Here is a 14,479-nt window from a genome sequence, read left to right on the forward strand (position 1 = left end):
AGCCCGACCTAAAAGGTGGACGTACACAATGTATTTTCGCCCCACCCCTATAACCCCCAAACATGAAAAACAAGATGTAGTAGAAAATAATACGTTTCACTTAATTCATCTCTCTTTTAGCCAAATGCTTCTGTTTTTGTTTCACTTACAATCACTGGCTGATCCGGGGGTGCACAGCTGACCTGTGCCCCCCTTCCCCACTTAGAGAGGCACAATTAAAATTTGTAATGTAAAAATGCTGTTAAAACAGAAGTGTGCCCCCCCCCCCTTTGAAAGTGAAGACCTTTCTATTTGTTTTTTTTTTCCTTGGGGAAAATGTGCCCCCCCCCCCCTTCGAAAAATCCTGGATCTGCCCCTGCATACAACATTCTAGTTTTCTACAGAGTTGTATCATTCTGAAGGCTATAAAGAAAACAAAGCAATAGCTAAGCTAGTAAGTCCACAGCACAGCCAGTGAGAGCAGGAAGGGTAGGATCATTCTACTACACAGTACTTTTCATCAAACCAACAAGGTACCAGTATATGGATATGGGGGGGGGGGAACCCCGCCTCTACCAAACTTAAAACCTTCATATCTTGTCAGTGCATGTGGTCCCTAAATATGCAGGGTGCTCCAAAAAATTTATCAATTCAAAATATTTTCTAAAATGTATGTTCAAGCGGAAATTCATTTTCTAAACACACCAACTTGGTGCCACAATATCAGTTTACCTTTAGGTTTATACTATTTTGAAATACAAATTTTGTGAAGAAATGCATTTTCTTTTATTATTAAAAAATATTTTGCTTCAATACTCAGATACTGGTATCTTGTTCATTTGATCAAGTCACCGCCTGCCCCAAAATATACGTTTATGAGGTAAGAGAGAGTTGGGGTTACCTTCATGGTCATAAACAGCATTGCAAACAAGAAGGGCAGTTGCCCCTGCACCCCAACCCCCCATCTCAAGTAAAGGGAAAAAATTTGGAAAGTTACATTTTCAGATTGAAACTCACCAAACTGTGCATAAAATCCTTTGGTTTCACCACTGAAAGTTCAGAAACTGTCAAGATAGTCACTCTAGTCCCTTTATTTTTAGAGTTTGTCACAACATTTGATACATATCTCTCCATTCTTTATACCCCCTTGGTGCCCTATAAATTGCAACTACTTATGCTTCAGGGAAAATGAGGATAAAATATCACCCCCATCCCCCTCCCCTTATTGACAAAAGATGGATCCGACCCTGCCTTCTATTTAACCTTGTTCTTTACATTATTTTATATGAATAATATAAAATTAGCATTGCCACATGCATGGAAGGTATAAAATGCACTGATTCTGTGACCAATTTTTCCATCACATGCTATCGGAGCATTGATCGTCGTTGGGAACATTCGCGTCAAGTAACGTAAGGTCCCCTGGGTTCCAGCCGGCTTGCAGGATGATCAGCTGGATCCTTGATCATCTATGATGATGAAGCTGCATCGGGTGGACTTCCCAAAAATAGTATTAGCATGGTGTATTAGGCGCCTGAAGTCCACTGTTCACATCCCTGGCCACACTCTCTTCCTTTTCACGGTCAAACTGCATGGGTCCTCTCCAGGGGAAATCGAAATGACCAACAATGAAGTCATACCTCATCTCACTTTAAGAGAACCACAAGCGGATGCCTTCCAAGCAACATTCTCCTCTCCACCTGACCTGCTATTGCCTCCGGACGAAAACTCCATTCCTCACCCAGTTGCTGCTCAGGATCATCCATTAATGTATTCAATGGGATAGAAGTCTTGGTCGACACCGGATTAACTCTTCTGCTCATGGAAAAACAAAACAGAAGACAAAAAAAAAGAAAGAAAAAAGATGAACATTCTTATATATATACACATATTCTGTTTCTCAGGCACCTAACAAAATAACTGACTTAAAGGGGAAGTTCACCCTGACAGTGTATTGTAAAAGTAGCAGAAATAATAACAAATATTGCCAAAGATTAGAGAAAAATCCACCAAAGAAGGGAAAAGTTATTAAAATTTTGATTATTTGACTTGTGACGGCATATGCGAGCAGCTTTCCTCATGACGAAAGAGCTCCGTTTGATAACACTATACCCCTCTTCTCCAAGTACGAAAACCCTACTGCCCCAGGCATGCAATGTAAGTATCAAAACACCTGTTTCTTGACCTCGGTCCGAAGATAACACAACAGCCCGAGTGCGGTCCGGGAAAACATGTCGCCATTTTTTATTCACTTACTTTCCTTATTTCGAGGTTGATTTTCTTTGTTCGAAATTGAAAATGGGCTAGCATTGAATTTCTGAATACAATATGCCTTTGAAAACGTGATTAAATATCGAATACAATAATTTAATTCCGAAGGTCCTTCTACAGGCAGAGAAGACTTACGTAATAGCACAGCTGTTGTTATCATTTCGTCCTTGGCTCAACACTCATAATCTGGCCTGTGGGGATTACCTGGCCAAGCGGGGTTGATCAGGCGCGCGGGTGTTTCATAAAGCTGTTCGTAAGTTAAGAGCGACTGGTGATCATGTCTTGTGGTAAATGGTACAATTGGCGATGATCACCAGTCGTTGTTAAAGTCGCTCTTAACTTACGAACAGCTTTATGAAACGACCCCCAGGGCTTGGAAATGATGTTTTAGATTTTCAAACGCAAAATGGGGTGAAATACCGCAGTTTGCAATCCGAACTGCGGTCCGTTCCCAAACGGGGGTAAGACGTAATGTATACATATCGAATGGTAAAAATTCAATTAAATGCCATTTTCTCAGAAAAATGAATTACTGTACATTAAGTATATCAAAAGACAAATCATTTCACACCTATTCCTAAAGAGAAAAAAATAAGTCAAAACGAACCATCAAAAAATTGAAATTTCTGCACTTTATATTACATAACATATGGGGCAGCTGCTTGCATTGTTTACGACGTCACAATCCAAAATAAAAATTTTAATAACTTCTTTAATCTTTCATGCATTTTCCTCAAGCCTTCACCAATATATATAATTATTTTTTCTGCTATTTTTACAACAAACTTTTCTTCCGGGTGAACTTCCCCTTTAAGGGAAAGAAAGAGGGGAACAAAATGGAAAGGGAAAAAGGGAAAGGAGGGGAAGAAAAGGAAGGGGAACAGAAAAACAGAAAGAAAAGTAGGCAAATGGAAAGAAAAAGAAGGCCTTGGAAAAAGAGCAGGAATATTAGGGAAAGGAAGAAACGGGGGGGGGGGGGGGAAGACAGAGAGAGAATGGCAAAAGAAAGGGAAACAAAGGAAGGGAAACAGAAAGGGGGAAAAGAAAACAGAAAACGTTAAATAAGTGGAATGTCTCTGGAAGTCTCAGCTGCATTATGCATAAAATAGCAGCAACAATGCCGACTTTAAACAAGTGGAATGCCTCTGCCTGTCTCATCTGCATCACGCGCTTCAATATAGCAGCAATGCTGACTTTGAAAACTACTATAAAATAATTATTCACAAAAAAACGCCATTCATGTAATGATACAGTGCTACGTTCATTGATATCTGACCTTGATCATGTGACCTAAAACTTGTCAGTGATACTTGATTACCTCTATATCCACATCTATTGACTTTGAAAGTCATGACAGATATCTAATAATTACCTCTAAAATGGCCGAAGTTCAATGACCTAAAATGACCTTTGACTTTCGTCATGTGACCTGAAACTCGCACAAGATGTTCAGTAATACTTGGTTACTCTTATGTCCACGTTTTATGAACTAGACCAAAACACTTACACGGATATGATGGTAATTCAACAAATACCCCCAACATGGCCATAGTTCATTGACCTTAAATGACCTTTGACCTTGGTCATGTGACCTGAAACTTAGATGTTCAACAGGATGTTCAAAGATACTTGATTACTCTTATGTCGAAGTTTCATGAATCAGATCCATAAACTTTCGAAGTTATGATGGTAATTCTACAGATACCCCCATTATGGCCAAAGTTCATTGACCTTTGACGTTGGTCATGTGACCTGAAATTCACACATGATGTTCAGTGATCTACTTGATTACTCTTATGTCCAAGTTTTATGAACTAGACCAACAAACTTTTAAAGTTATGACGGTAATTCAACAAATACCACCCCCCAACTTGGCCAAAGTTCATTGACCCGAAATGACCTTTGATCATGTGACCTGAAACTTGCACAGGATGCTCAGTGATACTTGATTACTATTATGTCCAAGTTTCATGAATCAGATCCATAAACTTTCAAAGTTATGATGGTAATTCAACAGATACCCCCAATTTGGCCAAAGCTCCATGACCCTAAATGACCTTGGTCATGTGATATGAAACTCAAGCAGGATGTTTAGTAAAACTTGATTAATCTTATGTCCAAGTTTCATGAACTTGGTCCATATATTTTCTTCCATGTATTTTCTAAGTTATGATGACATTTCAAAAACTTAACCTTAGGTTAAGATTTTGATGTTGATTCCTCCAACATGGTTCATTGACCCTAAATGACCTTTGACCTTAGTCATGTGACCTGAAACTAAGACAGGATGTTCAGTAATACTTGATCAACCTTAAGGCCAAGTTTCATGAACTAGGTCCTTATACTTTCTAAGTTACGCTGTCATTTCAAAAACTTAACCTTTGGTTAAGATTTAGTGTTGACGCCGCCGCCGTCAAATTAGTTCAGTTATAACATGAATGATTTTTCAAAAAGAGAAAAGTAACATTAATTTGATAATAAAAGAAAGTCCTTTAACCATAAATGACCTTTGACGTTGACTATTATCAAGAAGCAAACCTATTTTTCATTTAATACTATTTGTGATATTAAACAACAATGTTGACGCTGCCAACGGTCAGATAAGCCATTCTCATTCTGCTTTGCAGGTGAGACAAATATGAATCAGCAAACAAACATCTACCCATTGTCAACATTGGCCAATATTAATGGCTTACATTATTAACCCGAAAGAGCCTCAGTTTTTTTTTTTGCCTATAGTGGAAACTAGGACACCGTTCTCACTACTGTACTAAAACTAGTTTAGTGGAAACAAGTTAAATGTGTAATGAGAACGGTCAAAGCAGTCTCAGAAGCAATCTTCCAAACCGATTCCGAAAACCACCTCGCGATGTAGTTTTCAAGATCGCTTTCCCTCGTTAAACTGGTTTTGGCGCAAGTGAGGACACAACCATTCTTCCGGGAAGCAATCTTCGCAAATGTCGTGTATAGAATTCCTATGCTACGCTTTCAAATATTGCGCAAAACTGAGAGCATACCCACAGCAACAAGATCGCTTTCCGTTTAGCGGCCTGGCGTGGGTTTGAAAACCACTTTTGGGTGATCAAATGGGAACGCTAGCAAAGCGATCTTCCAAACTGGTTTCCTGAACCGGTTTCCAGTACTAGTTTTTAGGATTGTAATGAGAACGATTTGCAATGGCAAATTTGTTCCGAGACAATAAGTTTGTGAGGATTTCAGTGAACTATGACAATAATCTGTGAAAATCACTACTTGCATCATGAAATGATTGCTATATGTTTATACCTCGGTCACATTTCCTCTATGGCAGCTGTACGGCGAGTCGAAAACAGCCGTTTTATTAATTTTTATTCAAACCACCTTTATGTAGCTGATACCAATTATGTTAAAACGGCTGTTTTTGGCTCACAATACGGCCGCCGTAGAGCAAATTCTGACCGAGGTATTACCTGAGCAGCAGCCTTGGTGACAGCCTGACCTGCGGAAATTTCCATCTGCTCCCACTTCTCCAGTTCATCGTCATTAGCTGTCTTTGCGGTTACCACTCATGCTTACATAAAGGTCCTAACAAATGAAACAGAAAATTGTTTATCTGCCTGAAACGCTGAAAATACATGATGATATAAACGATGATAAAGAATTAATCAACACATGTATAATTCATGTCCACCATAAAAAGCACTAAATAGCTGAAAAAAATAAACATAGGAACATGATGGTGTCACATCTCAAATCATTGCATAAAAAGTTAATTATTGAAAAATTTCTACAAAATTTGTATTTTCATGGAATATTTCAGATCAGGAAATACTTTTGGATTATTTCTTCAAAAAAATTCTAGTACAATAATTTCTAAGTCAAGATTTCATTTGAGAGTTTAGTATTTTTTCTTGTGTGACTTTATTTCTCAATTGAAACTTAGGTCAAAATTTTACCTTTTGATTTCAGCATGATGGTATCAAGATATTCAAAATAAGTCCAGTCATTGATTGGCTCATTCATGTTATCCAATATACATGTAGGACCCTAATTGATGTTTTGAATGTACCGTAAGGGCACTAGTATTCAACCCGTTTGGAGAGTTTCCTTAAATATATAGAAATATAGAATTTACCTGAATTTCAGACCCGTCTTATTTCCAAGAGCAAATGCTGGTTATTCTTTTTCCGTTATTTTTTTCTTCAACCACTTGACTGTGTGCGCGGGCGATCGAATTATACGGCGACGGATTTTGGTACTAGTATTCAACCCGTCGGCACTAGTATTCAACCTAGCGATGAAAGATGGCCCTATCTCTCAATCTGCCCTTGTCCCATCCGACTATGGACTAGACCATTTGAGATGAGACCAAACGGAATTAATAGAAGCCAGAGATTTACATAGATGATTGATCTAATTTAGCAATCTAAACCCTTCTGAGATTTGCTATCAATCCTCACTAGGTTGAATACTAGTACCATTCAGTGCAAAAGGCCATCGCCGCATAATTCGATCCTCCGCGCATACAGTCGACAGATTGACAAAGAAAATATCGACAACAGATTACCCTGGAAATAAAGGTGTGAAATTAAGATAAATTCCCTATTTCTAAATATTTAGGGGAATATGTCAAAATCTTTGAATTATGCCGGGTTGAATACTAGTACCCATACGGTATTATCACATTCCTTCTGTCAAAGGGCACTCGACATGGACGTATCCAAAAGCTGATTATTTGCCTGTATAAACAAGGAGGAAAAAATCAAATAAGAATCAGTCACCATGGAGCAGATGTTGTTGTTACAAAAATTATATTAAATCTAGAAACCCATTACTTTCATACCAACTTAGAATTGCATTGTCAATCCACATACCAGGTATGCCAAAATGAGTGTAAATGCTTCTCAGTGGCAACCTCGCCTGCATTACATGATTCAATATAGCAGCAATGCTGACATTGCAAACAACTCAGATTAGGCATGGGACGAATATCTTTTTTGCAATTTGGTTGTTGGTCAGGGTAAACATTCAAATAGTTCTGGGATGATCAAAAATCACAATTTTTGTTGTTGACCTATTCACATGATGACCAACCAGTGGTCACATATAATGAGCAGGCTGACATGGTCAAGAGTCCCAGTACAGCACCTATAACATGTACAGGTACAGTGTACAGCTGAATCCATGCGCATGCACTGTCGATGTCGGGCTGCGGGCCTGCTGACTTTATGGTGTCTCGAAAGAGTTACAATGTTTGAAATTCATTAAATTTTAGCACATTTATTTTGTTATATTGCATATTGTTGTTAAATACAGTATCAAACGCAGTCATGCATTCATGTGGGCATGCATACAAAAATGTAAAATTAAAAGATATGTATTTTACATAACTTTTTTATGACATTTCAGCTTTCTGATCACTGAATTTGACTTTAATTTAGATGTTATTTTCAACCTTCTGCTGTGCAGGAAAGACGAAATTTCCTTTTTTCTTGTTGTGGTAGACTTGGCCTTTATACTTTCAAGAATCTTTCTAAATCCTTGTGCCAATTTCATAGAGACTTACAACAATGGTAACTGGTAATTTTGCCATAGGCTATAGCAACTATCATAATCTTGTGTATTATTGATAACCTACATTTATAACGGGCCCCTAATAAATTTCATTTTAAAAACTGAATGCACTTTTCATTTACAAGAAAAAACTCTCTTTCACTGCTCCCAAATCCCCATTTAGACCTTTACCTATAGGGTTCTTGCCTTGCACATTCTAAAGCAGTGATATGCTATAAACTTCTGACAGGAGCAGTCCTTTCCTTTTGATTTAATTGGTATTAGGCATTGGCAAACTTCAGTAAGCCATTTTAAAAGGTTCCAATCGTTTTAAATATTGTTTCGAACATACCTGGCTATCACTAAAATCATATATTTGAAATCACTTTATGAAGTTCAACATGCAGTTATATCAGGAAAAGAAAACATGTTGAATGTTACCTTGTTTGAGAACACCTTTCTGCTATTAAAATTCTGCGGTTGACGTGGCGCCTGGATCAGACATGATTTCTTTTCTCAGCTTGTGCCTTGTACTCAATTGTGGTCATTGCTAATGTAATGTTAAAACTGCCCATGACCTCAAACATATGACTCAGTAGTGCAGAATTCCTTGTTATTATATGATGCACACAAATCTGCAGCATAAGAATTACACAGACAGACAATAATAAATATTTGCATATAGGGCCTCCACAGTTACATTTCATGTACTTGCATTTGTAAGAGGTAACAAATATGCATTGCACAAATGGAAGGCCATTGTGATGTAAATATCTTGCACAACTATTCCGCTCATGTCCTATACTGAATGCACATACCGGTAATGTATGTACCTTATGTCATTGTGATTTAAAGAACCTCAAAGAAAGATACTACAAGGGGAAGATCGGACACTTTGGTGATTTTTTGAAATGCTCGATTAATGCTCATGGGGTAGGGCGCCCACCGGGGGGGGGGGGGGCACTCAGTATATAATGCATAGTGGGTATGTGCCGTGGAGGGGACCCCCATTTTTACACTCAATTAAATTTCCGTTCCAAGGCATAGCATTTTTGTCTTATTGAAAAAAGAACAAAGAAAGCCGCTCCAAAGCATAGCATTTTCTTCTTATCGAGAAAAAAGAAGAAATCCGCTCCAAAGCTTTGCATATTTTCCGTTAGCACGTTCCAGCCGTATTGACCTGCTACAATGAGCCGCAATTTTGGTGAAAAGCGGCCGCAGAGCGCTGTCCGACCATCGCATCTGCGCTTGCGCACCCGGCGCCTGTGCCGCCGGGCTAGCTGCATGCATACGTATGTATGCCCGTTTTTTAGTTTTACTACCAAAAAGCCTTTACCAAAAAAGTTTAAATAAAAAAAAATTATATAACGTAAAAATCGTCTATTCCTTCACCCATTCCTCTATGTTTTGTACACAACCATATCGCGATACGCAAAGGTAAAAAAAGGTTGTTACTTACTCAACGCTGTAAAGCGCTCTTCCCGAGAGTTTCATTGCGCGCTCTACGTACTGTCCAATCTTCCCCTTGCCTCAAATAAACTTGCGCAAGTGTAGCTAAATGAAAAACGCTGTCTCACTTGTCTTACATTTGGCAATAACTTGTATCATTTCACATAAACTATAATACTGACATTTTTTAGTAAATATTTCCTTGCTTGAGTACTATCTTGGAGTTGGACATCATTATTATTCACTTATTATTACTTACATTCAAAGGGAAAGTCTGTGCGAAGTTGATTTGAATTCTAAAAGTTATAACAGTAACAATTTCATCAAAATTGGATGTAAACTAGATAAATTTACAGGTTCATTAAATTAAGCAGTTTTATAAATCAGTGATATGCATGAAAATGGCAGTATGCAAATGAGCGAGGTGATGACGTCCCATCCTCATTTTAATGTATATACATGTAATTCTTCATCATATAAAGTTTTAAATGATTTTTATAAATGGGACGAAAAAATAACATTGATCTCAGTTTGTTTTGAATAGCATGGGCAGTCCCCTGATCTCTGGCAGCCAGGAACCATGTCGTATCAAGTCATGGGGGGAGGAAGTATACCCCACGCATGCAATCATTGCATACAGCGCACACTATGTGATTTATTGCGATCCAAATTAAAAAAAAAATAGTAATAACAGTTGATACGAACATTCTTATAAATCTTAGTGTTCAGAGTACTAGTGGTAGGACTACTGAAATCATTATTCAGTCTAGTTTGATTCTCATCCCCTGTAGAAATAAAAACAAATTCAATTCCATATTATAATGACATGATCGGCTGCAACTTGAAGCCAATTTGGACTTTACTCCGACCATAGGGCTTGCCTCAAAGCAAAATAATTTTATTATTCCTTACATTATGCCGAACTTCACATAAAATAATTTTACTTCTTGGAACTTCCACATTTTATGCAATATGTGATTTTATTAAAAAATTGTATCGAATAGCGTGCGCTGGGCTTGGCAGTACACACTATGCAAGATATCTCAAGTAGATATGAACATGTGGGTGTCTATTTGTGTTCAAGGTGGGGGGGGGGGTGATTACCAACACAAAATATTGTTCTCAGTATGGGATTATTTTCTATTATTCATTTTTTTTTTTTTTTTTTTTTTTTTGGGGGGGGGGGGAGGCCTGGTGTAATGAGTTTAAAATTTTAGAGGGCCAGATATTGCATAAGGGCAAAATTTTAAAGAGTGAAGAAAGTAAGCCGATATTTTGGCCATTCTAACACAAAAATCTAAGTTGGTGATAGGCTTGGATAATGAAGAAATACTTCACCTTTTTTCTTTTCTCAGTCTCTTCTTCTTTCTTATTCACTCATGATATTTTTTGTCCCTAATGTTGGCAAAGGGCATCAGTCACCATAAGTTTGAATAGCACTTGGTAATCCCCTGATCTCTGGTCGCGATCTGTTTTTTCAATTAATTTTTCAATTGCACGTATGAATTTGGGTGCAGTGTTAACATTTTAGTGAAGTCATGAGATTTGGTGCAATTCACACCTTTGACAAAATTGTCTCAGTCAGGGGCGGACCGTGACCCGGAGGAGACAAAACATTGGAGGGGCACAGCATTGTTCAAAAACAATACAGCGCCCCTACAATGCGTTGTCTCCTTCAGGTCACGGTCGGCCACTGGTCTCAGTCATAGGGTATGCCCTAAATCCAATAATTTCATCCATCTCAAATTAAACAAAATCTCCCTACTGTAGCAGGTGGTATATTACCTCCCTCCTATATACTCTCTAGGCCTACCACTCAGTCACACTCCCTTACAATACATGGTCTCCCTCCCAACTGGTTCCTAGACTTCGCATCTGACACAGCGGCGTAACAGGGGTCGGTGGCCAGGGGGGGCAAGAGCCAAAAATTTCCCGGTCATATCATGGTATATTGGTATGAACAGGCGTAATGGTGTTATGGGGCGACTATTTTGAGAAGGCCAGATATTGCCGATCGGGCAGAATTTATCTTTTAAAAAAAGTTGCGAGCGAGCGAAGCGAGCGAGCAAAATTTTTGACCTTTTTAATACAAAAATCCAATTTTGTGATAAATTTTGACATAATATCCAGAAAATAATATATTTCACTCTTCTCTCTTTAGATTCCTTTTCTGTGGTCTGTACGCCACTGTGAACAGGATTCTTTGTGGCAGTATCGTGAAGAGTAAAAAAAGGAAAAAAAAAACAGGGGCGTAGTATAGCACATGTGCTAAAAAGCTGCTTTATATAAGTCCCGAGCGAGCGAAGCGAGCGAGAAAAAAATCACCTTTTCATGAGAATCTAACTTTGAGCTATTTTTTTAACATTATATTCAGTAAATAAAATCATATCCTAAACACTTTTCCTTTGCTTTTCTATCCTCCTTTTTTGTTCTTGTTTGTAGAACTTTTTGGGGCCATGGCCCAACCCTTCCATACGCGGCAGTGCTGCGCGGTTGGGGTCCGGGGCAGAGCCCCCGGAACTTTTTGATATCAAAGCCATTTAAACCTCGCAGATTGCCGCTATTTTAATCAAATCGCAGGCATATACAGAATATAGCTTTTACACAACACATTTATTCAACCCAGTTGCGTAATGAACCAAATATTTTGAGGGGGCAAAAACTTAGCAATGTGGGAAAAATTTGTAAAAAATTGCCTATTGAAATTAAATTCTAATTATGTGATAGATTTTTCCATTATATTAAGCAAATAACACATTTCATTGTTTTCATTCATTTCATTATACGTTGTCTCCTATAATTTATTTTATGTTCTCTTGGGTGTGGAACCAAGACCCCCCCCCCCATCTGTATGCCAGTGATTGAACGTGATTGAACGGGGGGCGTTATAGAGTCATTTGAAGGTTATAAATGAAGAGCCCCTACTGCGTGGGGTCTGGGGCAAAGCCCCGGTAGCTTATTTGCATAAAATTTAGCAAGCTTATAGCACAATGTTGTATGCAGTCCATCTTTCTTCCCGCTCTTTAATTTCAATCATCGGCAGCCAGGTCGTGTTATTATTTTTTTTTTCTTGTCCCTTTTCTTTGTTTTCCAATTTAGCTTTTGACTAATTACTCTCTACCTTCGTTTCCCGCTATTGTTTGCCATTTTGACATCTTTTAATTTATTTCCCACCGTGCTATTGCATTACATAGGCCTATTTCGGAATGATTTGTTCTTTCTCAAATGTTCTTCTTTCGTACAATTTCCCGCTTTCCTTCCTTTTCCATTAAAAAAAAAGTTTTTACTTCGTTTTCTTTTCACTTTCCCTTTCCTTTTCCTCCTTTCCTTCCCCTTTCCCTTTCTTTCTCCCTCCCTTTTTCTTTTTCCCGTTTTTCTTTTATTTTCCCGGTGAAATCCGCCAGGGGGGGCAACTTGCCCCCCCCTGCCCCCCCGCCTGTTACGCCACTGATCTGACATCCCTTTGATCCCCCTAAAGTGGTCAAACAGCTGTTGGTACAATAAATTAGACTCTAGACTATTTAGTTATCACTATCAGTATCACGACACTATCGGGCATATTGTCTCAAAAATTGAGCAAAATGTCAACAAAACAAAAAGGCAAGAGAATATGATAAGAACGTATCAGATTGAATAAGGTTCAATCCTGGACGCAGGATTGACCTGGACCACTCAAGGGTTCATTACCATCCTGCCTGTGGGGAATCTACAGGTAGGACTATGGTATGCCAATGCTGTACACAGCACACAATTTAAAAAATCATTAAATATCACTTTTGTGACCAAAAATACTTATTTCCATACAGTTGCAATCTATTTTTCATTAGTAACTTGGGAGTAATTTTTGTATTCACCAGAGCGCTCGAAAACTTGAATTTTGGGCATATATTTGTATACACCCTCTATTGGTGGAAAGTAATATGGCAAGACAATTGTCATTTTTCAATCTCTATTTTTAATTAAGAATAAAAATTTAAAGAATCAAATTTACTTAAGGGTTAAGCAATTAAGCATTTGTCCCAAAGAAAAAGAGAAAATAAGCCAAACATTGCCAACCTTATTTTACCACACATGGAGTAGTAAACTAAACTAGTATTAAACAGAGAACAAGGTTATATCATAACCTTGTTCTTTGAATGAGTGGACCTGGACATCAAAAGTACGTTAGTTTACAGTGACGTACGTCTGATGATGATGTCTAATAAAGTCCTGATAATTATCGTGGCTGCATAGGGGAGGGGATTGCCCCCCCTAACAACATGCCCAATGTTAATGCCCAACTCACGCCACGGGTCTGCATTCACCCTGGTCCCTGGGCCAGGCTCAAGCCAAGCAAGGCGGCCCCACTTCCTCCCCCCCCCCAAGTCCCCCACAAGTCCCAGGCAGGTAACAAAGTCGGCAGCTCTCCCCAAAGTACATCATCAGGTCTTACGTTACAAATGAAATGATAGGCTACACCGCACTGACCGTATTTTATGGACTCTTGTCATAGTACGTTCATCACACACTGAGCTAGACAGGAATAACCGTCGTTTCTGGGGATTTATTCAACAATTTCTGACATTTTACTATCATCCCCATTGGAGCCAACGTAGTTCAGCGGAACAACCAAAATACAGAGACTGAAGCTTTTGGTCTAACACTGAGCTTGCCATGTGGCACATACTACAGTACATAGCAAGCTTTGTATTGCCGTTGGCTATTGGCTTTTGCCTTGCATTGCAGTTGCATTGCCATTGCCATGGCTTGGGGCTTGGCTAGCTTGCACATCATTCAATTTCAAATTCAATGAACTCCCTAAACTGATTCTTTCACCTAATTTTAATTTTTGTGCAATCTTTGGCTTCATTCATTTAGTTACATAAAAATATAGATCTATAAACATTGTCTTCGGTTTACTTACAACATTGGGCTTGAACCGATTATGCTGAAGTAGTCCAAAGACACCACGGACTGGCCGGACGTATACTCATATCATATAGCTCATAAGCCTACAGTAAATGCGCGGTTGGTTGGTGTTGGAGTTAAGTTGGCGCTCTTCAATCTGGTAGATTATCTGCGCCAGGTCGTTTCCGAGCATATATAGAGATATATACTAATACATCTCTGTTTCCGAGTTAGTTGCTTAATTCCCGCATCAATGTCCTCGGCGTTAGACTAGTCTGACCTGTCATATAGCGAGGTGCAATATAATTATGATTAGTTACCACCACCATTAAATTGTGCGTTTTTGTACTTCATAGTATGC

General features: G+C 38.6%; 1 long non-coding RNA gene across 1 annotated transcript; it reads right to left on the reverse strand.

Moving 5' to 3' along the window:
• Positions 1–308: 308 nt before the first annotated feature.
• On the reverse strand, positions 309–14,272 carry LOC129269803 (uncharacterized). The gene is made up of 5 exons (XR_010294769.1): positions 14,135–14,272; positions 8,224–8,417; positions 6,186–6,968; positions 5,700–5,814; positions 309–1,794 (listed from the first exon to the last, which is right to left on the reverse strand). It is a non-coding gene; the product is annotated as an uncharacterized LOC129269803 (long non-coding RNA).
• Between the last annotated feature and the right edge of the window lie 207 nt (positions 14,273–14,479).

The sequence above is a fragment of the Lytechinus pictus genome, chromosome 10 (assembly GCF_037042905.1).
Source record: "Lytechinus pictus isolate F3 Inbred chromosome 10, Lp3.0, whole genome shotgun sequence".
Lineage (NCBI taxonomy): Eukaryota > Metazoa > Echinodermata > Echinoidea > Temnopleuroida > Toxopneustidae > Lytechinus > Lytechinus pictus.